Source organism: Echinops telfairi, unplaced genomic scaffold (assembly GCF_000313985.2).
Source record: "Echinops telfairi isolate 266 unplaced genomic scaffold, ASM31398v2 ScPeMD7_4;HRSCAF=17, whole genome shotgun sequence".
Lineage (NCBI taxonomy): Eukaryota > Metazoa > Chordata > Mammalia > Afrosoricida > Tenrecidae > Echinops > Echinops telfairi.
Genome location: NW_022103900.1, coordinates 9131323 through 9142623, shown reverse-complemented (window position 1 = coordinate 9142623; position 11301 = coordinate 9131323). Strand labels below are relative to the sequence as shown.

The window sequence follows — 11301 nt, the reverse complement described above, 5'->3', positions numbered from 1 at the left end:
TTAGGGAGTGTGGCTGGGCCCTGTATACAATCTAGTCAGACAACCTCCTTGGTATAGGGTACCAGCGTTCCCTGCAGCTGTGCTGAATCAACTGGAAAACTGAGAAGTCATCTAAATTCTGGAGGTAGAATCACTCCTAGCAACCAATTTGATTTTTGATGGACAAAGAGCCCCAGGAAAGTCGATGTCTGTGTACCTGAGCAGAAAAGCATTCCCCAGCAGCACGGACATGCCCTAATCAGTATGCGCTGGTTACAACAGCATGCAAGTGAGTGATCTGGTCCAGCCTGAACTCTGGCTCCCGCAATGACAGGACAAGATTTACTAGAACAAATCTAATAAATGTATTTGACTTCTCATTTGACACTTCCAACCACTGAAGTTCATTTCTGTATGGAGCAGTCCTATTCCACATAACTGATTCTGACTTTTCTTTTTCTCCTATGAGCCATTGTGGTTGCCAGTAGGTAAGACAAATCGCAGCATATCACGATGGCATTGTTCTCAGTGGGTTGAGCATGAGGGAAAGAGCCATTCCTGTATGTATAGGACAATGTGGTTCAAACACCACAGCATCACCCCGATGACTCAGAGGCCTTGGCAGGCTGTGCAGTCACGGTCAAACATCTCACTGTGTCGTTGCTCCCGTTCCTGCTCCAGGTACGTGTGACAGCATCGCAGTGATGAGTGGAATTTTAAAGAGGAAGTTTGAAGAAGTTGACGGCTCCTCACCCTGCTCCTCTGTGCGGGAATCAGATGATGACATTTTTGGCTGTGACAGTACTGGCAGTGTTGACAGTGTCAAGTCATCGACCTCTAAGCATTTCACCTGTGAGTATCTGAAGCTCTATTTCAGGCTGGGCTCCCTATGGTTTGGCACGGCGAGTCTTTAGGGGCTTTAGCTTTATGTACTGACTGGTGTCTGCTCAGGTCTTACTGGACTTATTGGCCAAGCATGAAATCATTTCCGCTGACTAAACGCCTCTCGTGTATGGAGTAGTAAAGGAAGTGAGGCTACTGGGGGCAGAGATAGGTCTTAGGTATCTAAGGTAAACAGGCAGCAAGTGGAACACCTCAATGTGTGTCCTTTGCTCTCTGAAACAAAGTCAGCTTTTCAAAATACACCCCTCAGAGCTCTTTAAACTTCTAGTATTGCCAAGGATTGTAGCAACATTGCTTTCCATGCTGAGTAAGGCACGTTCCCATCCTAGATGAAAACATGATTTTTCTTTGAAAGGAAATGTTGTCATGAACTTAGTCTTTGAAATGTTGAGTGGATGGGGTTGAATCTCAGACTAAAGGCCAAGTTCATGAGTAAAGTGAATTTTTAAAAATCTCTACTTCCAGGTACTTACCATGCACAATAATTTATTGTGCTAACTTAAAATGTATGTGTTAACTTAAAATTCTACCTATTTAAAGAAATTCTACCCAGTTCCAAATTGCATTTCTTGTACAGAAGGTTTTCAGTATGCAGGGACTGCAAAAATGATAGGTGACTATGTCCCAGTCCCTGTATTTCCATTCAATACCAGTTACTAAGGGAAGAAGAATTCAAATTTTCAAAAGAGGAACACCATGCCAAATAGAAGAAATCATGGATAACAAAATCTTCATCACTTCACCCTCATAGTGTGAGTGCATATAGCTTTCCCTTTCAAGTGAATTCCCTAATAAAAGTAAAAGGTAGCCAACAACAACAAGCAAAATTGTTTCTGAAATGCTATTTTTCTCCCACAAGAGTTTTTTGCCAGTATCTGCTCCCCCCCTCCCCCAGGCTTTTGTATTTGAGATTTCAAATCATAGAAACAGGCCTTTGAAATTCACAGCCTGAAGTTTCTACACCGCTGCTGTGTCCTTTCTTTGTCCGTGGAAAGCGCTCACTTGCCAGCCCATGAGCAATGTAGGGCTACCTACTGTTTCTCAACGTGTTTCTTCCCATTAGCCAATTCTAAGTCAATCTAAGACTATTTCTGTGAACCCCACCACATCTAATTCAGTGCAGTATTTTACACAGTGCTGTGAGATATGTATTTACAATCTTTAGCACACTCACAGCCTCCCTCATTTCTATGATTCTCCTAAAGTTACAGATTAACTCCTGGTAAAACTGATTGTGGGGCTTTCTTATGTAACACATTGACTTCTAGAGCCCGTGAGCTCACAAAGTGCCTATACTCTTCTTGAAACTCTGCCGGGCCTTAGGATTATGGCCCAGGATGCTTTCTAGAAGAAAGTGATGTTCTGGTGGTGTAAGGGAGTCTGGGAAATTACTGAGCACCTGGACAGCTCCCTAGAAGTGGAAGACTTTGAGCAAAGAGTGATTTTATATTTTTGGATGACTGTTTTGATATCTGGCCAAGGCTGTTTTGACTAGTCCCCGTTGCTAGATTTGGTGGAAGAGGCGTTATCCACTGTAGCCAGTGAAGAAGTCTTGGGCCAGGAGACAAAGCAACTGTAGTTTGATTCATTTTCTCCGGTAGTGCAGTTAATATACTTTTCTTTGTGAATTTTCAAGATTTGTGAAGGGAAGCTCTGCTGATATTCCTTTGCAAGGGAATAACACTGTGCACCCTTGAGCGGTTTGTAATTGAGTGTGTGACCAGAACCAGGATTGGAGAGAAACACGGAAGAGGAGGGACAGAGAGAAGTGGGGCCTGAAAATATGATGTTCTGGGAAATTCTGTTACGTGAGGACAGGACTTCTTTTAGTCTGACTTTCAATATAAAACCTTACATTTTACCAAATTGAGAGAATTATGGAAGAAGGCCCTTTTAGTTTCTCTCGATATATCTATCGTTGAGAGGATCTAGTGTCTGAACATGACAATGTGGGACAAAAGCCAGAGTAGAGAATCAAGTCTCCTTTTGAATTCAAAGACTGTTCAAACTAGAAGGGCCTTGGAGAGTGCTTCCAGACCGATTCCCTTATTTTATAAATCCGGATACCTAGACCCCGGGAGGTTAATCTAATTAGAATAAAAAAGCAAGGTGGTGGCGGAGGACTTCCATGCCAATTCCTGCGTTTGATCCTACCATTTTACTCTACCACGCAGCACGTTGATGAGCCGGGTACTTCTCGGATTGCTAAGAAAACCAGTTGCTGTGGACTTGATTCTCATTGTGTGTCAGAGCAGAACTGTGCCAAGAGGGTTTTCAATGGCTGGCTTTTTGAAAGTACATCACTAGACATTTCTTCCAAGGTTCTTCGGGGCAAACTTGAACATCCAACCAGTAGCCAAACAAGTTCATTGTTGGCACCGTCCAGTGGCTCTGAACTCCTGAATAGAAGGGCCCCAATCATTAAATGAAAGGCGTGGCTGTATCTGTTTAGCCAGCCCCTCTTACAAAGATGGTTGGCTTCTCGTCCCTTGTAGCCCCCTCTTCCCTGTCCACTCCAGTCGGTTTCTGGTGATATTACCCAGAATTTTCTGGCTGGAGGTCAGTGTTGGTGATGAGTTTATGAGGAATTCGGTGAACTAAAGGAAATAGGGGACAGGGAATTCAGTTTTGAGTGTGAACAACTTTACTTCCCCTTTCCATAAGTGACAAGGCAGACTGTTGAGATATTTCTTGTATGTCACTGACATTGATGGAAATATCTTACAGAACACACGTTGTTCTACATTTAAATGAAGGAAATTGGTTCGTCTGGGTGACATAATGCCACTTGTGATAACATGAAAATGTTACAGTGAAGTGTAGGTGAGATGAAGTGTGCACTGTGAATCATTAATGGCAGCTAACACGTAGAAGCTTGTTTCCCTTACTTTAAAAATAAAACCTTTCTACACTCCACTTTTGCCAGAGGGGCAAATGGTCAGCCTGTACTCCCTAAGTTTGAAAAGAAAAGATAATATCATTCCATCCCTTGAACCGTAGGACCTACATTACTTGTTCAATAATTCAAGCTCTTAGAAACCCACTTATCATGCATTTTGATTGGATTCATTCAGTCACAGCTTCTGTGAGTGAATAAAGTCATTTGCTGGCTAGGAACACTTAGTTTTATATCCACTCATTTGTTTTAAGTGCTGAAAAGCTGAATTTAAAAAAATGACTTTAAGGTTAAAAACACTATTTGACCAAATTTGAAGTTTATTTTTTCATTTTTATACCATAATTAATCTAAGAAAATCACCCTTATTCCTTATGGTTTTAATTCATAGAAAGGTAAGGGCTGAAACTGAATATAAAGGTAATCCTGGCAGTGTTAACAGTATGTCTCTCCCATAATTCATGGGATGAGGCTCAATTAGCAAAGGATCTGGTCAAGGTGATTTCAAGTCCTAGCAACCCCACGTACAACAGAATGAAATAGTACTTGGTCCTGAACCATCCACAACACTGTTGATGTGTTTGAGCCCATTATCGCATCCACTGTGTTAGTCCGTCTTGTTGAGGGTCTTCCTTTTTTTTTTTTTGATGATTCTCTAGTTGAGCAAATATCACATCCTTCTCCTGATCACCTCTCCAGTCTCGCCATCTTTGCTTGCCAGGGGCATTCTGGCTTCACCTTTTCAAGACATATTTGTCCCTTTACCTGGCAAACTATGATACATTCAATGTTTCTCACCAACAATATAATTAAAATACATTCACCTGTCTCCTTTTACCTTATTCAGTGCTAAGATTTTGCATGCCTAGGAGTCAACTGAAAATGGCATGGTTTAGGTCAGGTACACCTTCATCTTAAAAGTGACATCTTTGCTTTTTAGCATTTAAGAAAACATTTTTATTGTGAATTGGGGAAACGTGTACAGAGCAGATAATTAGTTTTACATCTGATCCTGCCTACATCTTGTTACATCTAGTTGATTGCAAACCCTAAAATGTAACATCACCTTACCTCTTAGTGTTTGGTCTCCACTCCTCCTTTGTAGCATTCCTACACTTTGTCCCCGGGTCTTCACAGGTGGACATCCCTGACTAGTGTTACTGCTTAGGTTACACAACGGTTTACTGTTTGACTGAAAATTTAGCATGAAGATGAGTTCCATTCCAGATCTGAAGGGTAAACAAAGGCAATGGTCTTGGGGGGTTCCACCATTCTCTAGCCTACCAGGAAGTCTGGTCTCTTTTATGGCTGTGAGTGTGTTCCACCCTGCTCTCCCTTCTGGCCAGGATCTTATAATGTGACATCTTTCAGAACAATTGGTTGGGGTATCTAGGAACCAAACAATTCTGTTGGTTTCAGGACTATGGGGGCAGATGGTTTGGTCCATTAGTCCATTGTACTGGTTGTTTCCATCAGTCTTCAATTTCATCATTCTTCTCTCCTCCAGACATGGAGACACCCATCATTGTGCTTTAGACAGCCACTCATGAGCTCGTAAGACTCCAATCACTATCCATCAAAGTATGATGTACAACTTTGCCTTTGTAGACTATGCTATGCCAATTGACCTTGATGTCCCTCGAGAAAATGTCCTTGATCCTCCGGGGTCAGCAACTCATTTCCTCAGGGCATTTGGTTATATCTAAAATGTCATTAATTCTCTCCCTTATATACACCCCATTCATGGGTCTGTTTACAGCAAATGTAAATAAACACAGACAGCTATCTTCTGTCAAACCTACATATGCTCACAGGTATGCTCTTCCGCTCCCTCTCACATCTGTTCAGCCTACATATAGATCCATGCATCTGCACATAGGTCACTCTGATTGCAATGTAACAGTACTTACCTCTTTTGCTTTAGCTCTTGAACTGTTCTCAGTGTCTTTCTGCCTCCATTTTTTCCCAATCTCCATCTTATTGGATATTGCAATGCCCCTTCACCCATTTCACAGGTTTCTACCCTCTAGTTAATAACTTACTTCCCTGACCTTCCCACTCCTGATAAGGATTACATTCTTTTTTTTTTTTTTAACATTTTATTAGGGGCTCATACAACTGTTATCCCAATCCATACACACAGCAATTGTGTAAAGCACATTTGTACATCGTTTCTCAAAACATTTTCTCTCCATTGAAACCCCCGACATTAGGTCCTCATTTTTCCCCTCCCTCCCCACTCCCCCCTCCCGCATGTGCCCTTGATAGTTTATAAATGGGTATTTTGTCATATCTTGCCCTGTCCGACGTCTCCCTTCATCCACTTTTTGGTTGTCTGTCCCCCAGGGAGGAGGTCACACACAGTTCCATGTAACGATTACATTCTTATTTGAAGCGTAAAAATCTTTTTCTCGCTTTTTAAAGCATTAGTCTCTACAAAAGATGGCCATTTGTGACTGACAATTTCACTCAGCATAATGTTCTCCAGGTTGATCCATGTTATGAGGTGTTTTCTATTTAGCATTTTAAAGAGGTTTTTTGCAGCAGATTTGCCCCATGCAGTACTTTGATTCTTGACTGCCACTTCAAAGGCATTGAATGTGGATCTAAATATTATGAAATCCTGGCAGCTACATATTTTCCTCCACTTATACTAGTGTCGATCCATGGTCTCAGTGTGGAGATTCTAGTTTCCTTTCCTTGAGGTATAATCCATCGTGAAAGCTGTAGTCTTTGAACTTCACCACTAGTACATGCCTCAGGTCCTCTTTGCTTCAGCAAGCAACTTTATGTTATCAGCATATTGCAGGGAGCTAATGGATATTTTTCTAATCCTGAGACTATTGTTCTCCTTCATACATTCCAGCTTCTCAGATGATTTGTTTAGCATACATATTGAATACACTTGGTAAAAGGACACAACTCGAATGCATACCTTTCTTGGTTTTCAAGCATGCAATGTCTCCTTGTTCAATTCCAAGGACTGTCCATTAGTCTAAGGAAAGGTTACATCTGAGGACAATTAAGTGTTCTGGATTTTTTGTCCTTTGCAATGGCATCCATAACTTGTTATGATCCACACTATCAAATGCCTTTGTATAGTTAATAAAGCACAGGCACACAACTTTCTGCTATTCTCCTTCAGCTAAAATTTATCTGGCATCAGCAATGAAACCCCTTCCTTGTTCCACGTCCTCTTCTGAATCTGCCTTGGATTTCTAAATCGAGCCCTTCCCTGGGGATGTACTGCTCTAGCTGTTTTTGAATTGCCTTCAGCAAAGTGATACTTGATTGTGATCTTGATAATATTATTTGTTAGTTTCTGTATTCTGTTGTATCAGCTTTCTCTGGGGTGGGTATATAGATGGATCGCTTTCAATTGATTGGCCAACTGTCTTCCAAAGCGCTGGGCATGTATGAAAGAACAGCCCAGCACTTCATCTATTGTTTTTTCACCAGGATCAAAGGCCTTCAGTGCTCCTTGGGCTCCTTTCCATATTTGGCTCTTGCTCACATATGATCTCTTGAAATGTTTGCAAGTCAGCCAACCAATTCTTTTTGGTACTGTAACTGTATTCCTATGATCTTTTGATGCTTCCTGCATCATTCAATATTTGTTCAAAGAATCCTTCAATGTGCAGCTTCAGGCTTGGCTTTCTTTTCCTTCAATATTTTCAGTGTGAGAAATGGAAAGTGTGTTTTTCCCTGAATGTATCATAGAAAATTTTCCAATTTCCCACATCTATTACTTACTCAGGATGTCTGTAGGTATAATTGATATTGCAGTTATATTTCAAAAAGACCACAGAAATTAAGGTCATTATTAAATATTAAGCACTCCATCTTCACATTAGTGATCAGAGTATTTTCATTTGACATAATTTATTTAAAACTAAATCTTAAAATGTTAGTGCTTAAAAATTTCTGAATAAAGAAACACATCCTAATTTTCAGGTGGCATAGGTGTAGTTACAGATAAAAAATAAACAATTGGCTGATTGAAAAGTATAATGACTTGGAAAAAATGATGTCAGTAAGTTTAGGTGATTGCAATTCTGCTAGCCATCTACAAAGTACTGGCACCTTGGGGCTTCGACTTGGGCGCCAGAGGTGGACAGACTTTCTTTGTGTTGCTTCTGATAGTGCTGTGGAAACCATAGTGCCTGGAGCAAATGTCCTTGTGTTTCTCGAAAGATTTAAAAACCCTTCTCTCAGACCTAACAGTCTGATCCTTCCTGACAGCTTGGGGAAGTATATTTCGTGCTTGTAAGTGTTGAAAAGAATTAAACCTGGTCCACCTAAAAAAATAAAAGGGCCAGTGTTGGGATTTCTGAATAGATTACAATATTCAACCCTTTTACGCTGGAAACTATATGTTTGGACTTCCAAAATGTCATTTAGAAATAAACTGGGTATTTTCTCAGCTCCACAGAACTGTGTTGTGCCATATGCTTTCTATGTTTAGTTGCAGTGATCTGGCATGAATCAGAATAGCTGGGGGGAACAAAATGTCTCAAATTGACAGAATTCCAGTGAGTGTTGGACTGTTTAAATTATATATTTTAAATGTAATGAAGAGAGAAAACTCATGATAGACATAGCAACATTATGACTTTTCTTCTTAGCTAAAGAACAAAGCACAAAAATTGGGAAGATGCTTTCTTTTAAAGATATTGAATTTCCAAGTAAAGAAAGTATTAGTAGTGAGTTAAAATTCAGATAGACCCTGTTTGTTTTATTTGTTTTTTTCCTATTTCAAAAATATTATTATAATGGAGCAGTAATAAAGATTGATTTGTGTAATTTTCAAGTCTAGGAATTTGAATGGCAACCAATGAAACTTGATTTATGTAATGAACTATTATGTCACTTTAAAATCCTCAGTGGATATCTGCAATGGTTTTAATTAGCATCATAAAACAACCCTCCCTTAAAACTCACAATCTATTAAAACAATTTCTAAAGCGCTGGGAAAGCTCGTGAAGATTGCTGGAAAGGGTGCTAAAAGCACTGAATATTACTAATTGAAATACAATAGTGGGTCCCATTAATTATCACATTGTGGAATGCTGAATTACATGCAATATTGTACATTTTTATACCATGATTGGATGATAATGTAATTGGAAATATCTTAAGATGAGCAATGCACAAATTTTAGTTTGAAAACAAATCAATCAAATGATTTCCCATTATTCACCATTTAGGATATTTATGTATCTTTCATCTCAACAGATACTGTAAGGCCTACAAGTACTAAATATTTGAAAATGTATGTACTTTAGATCTTAGTAATGCCAGAGTCTTGGGTATTTAATTTCATCTTTGAGTAACTTTGTTTAGAAAAAATAATGGCTATGAATATTGAACGGGGATAGTGTTTTTCTAATGTAATCAATCCCATTTCATCCTCTCCCCAAGGATGCTGCCCGTATCTATGTTTTGGGCTATGCCACCTGGTTTTCTCTCATTTGCTGTTTCTATGCCAACAAAGACATTTTAGCTTGGAGAGAGTTGTAGACTACGTAGCTATTTAAGAGTTGTTCATTAATCCAAAAGATGGATAATTAAACATTCATCAATACTATAATTAAATTAAGTCATGGGGTCCCTGGGTAGTGAAAACAGTTACGTTTGCAGCCATTAACTGAGAGGTTGAAAGTTTCAGTCTCTCTAAAGAGGCACCTTGGAAGCTAGGCCTGCCTGTCTGCTTCTAGAAAATCAGCCATTAGAAGCCCTGAGGCGCCGTGCCCTTCTAACACACACAGGGCTGCTGTGACCGAAGTAGAGTCGAGGGCAACTAGGTATACTGATGTGCCTTGCTAATACCATGGCTATATAAGACATATATATAACATGGGTGTGGCCTCTGGTCTTAAGAAATATGCATAAAGCCAGAGAGCTTACTGAAGAAAACCCAGGCAGTAAACTTGACTAAGCGATTTAAAACAAAATAAATAAATAAATAAATAGGCACTGCAGGGGTGAGGGATGGGCAATGGTGGGGGGGAGGGAATTTGGGGTGTAAAGAATGAAGGTGGGAGGAGGGAAGGAGAATTAGAACTGATCACGATTGCACAACTCATTGTAAAGGTGATTCCAGCATGCCGGGGACGGCATACTCTAAGAGAGATGTGGTGGAGATTGTACAATTCCCCTTGAGATGATGATTGAACGACTGAATTGTTCAGTTATATGGTATGTAAATCATGTGCCAATAATACTGTTGGAATAAATAAACAAACAAAAATAAGCCCAGCACCAGCAAGTTTATTCTAACCCAGAGCAACACTACAGGGCAAAGCAGAACTGCCCCTAGGGTGTCAGGAGTCATAAATCATTACAGGAGCAGAAAGCCTCATCCTTCTCCCACCCAACCCCCCACCCCCCGGCTGACTTGTCATCATTGTCAGGTGCCCTCCAGCGGGCTCTACCCACAGCATTCCTATGCACAACAGAACAAAACAGTACACTTGAAAGATTGATTCCATTCTGTCCCCTCTGTACCATCCGTTCTAACCCTAGCAGGATATGCCTACTTCTTCCTACTCTAGCCACCAGAGCAAGGTCAAAGCTCACAAATTAAAGAGCACAGTCTTCCGGACTGCCCAACATCAGACATCAGTGATGAAAGTGGGCTTTCCACTATACCAGCACTTCTGGCTTGCTGACGACAAGGCCGGGTTTCCCAAGCCCGGAACAGCAGCAATGAGCTCAGAAGTCATCGGATTGCCCCAGGGCTGACCTGCTGACTCCTATGTAGTTTGTTAGAAAGACTCACAGAAGTCATGGGAAAGCCTAAATTTGCTTTACAGTGTTATTATGGCAACAACAAAAAAAGAGATGCATCGAACTAGGTCTGAGGGTTCCTAAAGCAGAGTTTCAGTGACAACCCCCCCACCCCAACCAAAGATGAGGTACCATCGCACATGTGTGAATGTTTTGCCCCCCTGGAAGCCCTGAAGCTGCCATGTCTGGAGCTTGTATTGGTTCCTCCATAAGTAGCCCTGGGTGGTTCACCTGGTTACCTCCTGTCAGGTGGGCTGATGGCAGCCATGGTCTTTCTGGCAACTAGTCCTCAGTTGAATCACCTCATAACCATGAACCATCAGGAGTGGTCTTAAGGCCTCATCAAAGGCAGTACAATGGCTGGGGAAATGCCAAGGCTTAAAAGACTATCTTTAGGGAACCCAGGGTAAATACCTGAAGTAAAGTTAACTTTTTTACCCATGACCCTGGTCCTTAAAAAATTTTATTTGGATCAGTGTGTTCATGACTTCTTACTTAAAAGAATATTACCTAATTTACCAAGGGTTTTCTGTCATCTTAAACTCAAAGTGAATCAACTGAAGTGCTGGGCTAATTGCATGCATCAAAATTAAGGCTGTTAGAGACAATTAAGGTACAGACTCATAGACTAGGTACCGACTCATAGAAAAGAATATTTCATGTCAGATGTTTAGATTTAATTTTACAAAGTTACTAATTTAGCCAAACAGTTTTATCAATATGGAATAAAACAC

At 40.5% G+C, this 11301-nt stretch overlaps 1 protein-coding gene across 1 annotated transcript in view; it reads left to right on the top strand.

The window, feature by feature from the left end:
- Positions 1–694: 694 nt before the first annotated feature.
- CSRNP3 (cysteine and serine rich nuclear protein 3) overlaps positions 695–11301 on the top strand; it is a 209263-nt gene continuing 198656 nt past the window's right edge. Inside the window, exon 1 of the mRNA XM_045298964.1 lies at positions 695–831. The gene's annotated coding sequence lies outside the window, so the exon portion shown is untranslated. The remainder of the gene's footprint in view (positions 832–11301) is intronic.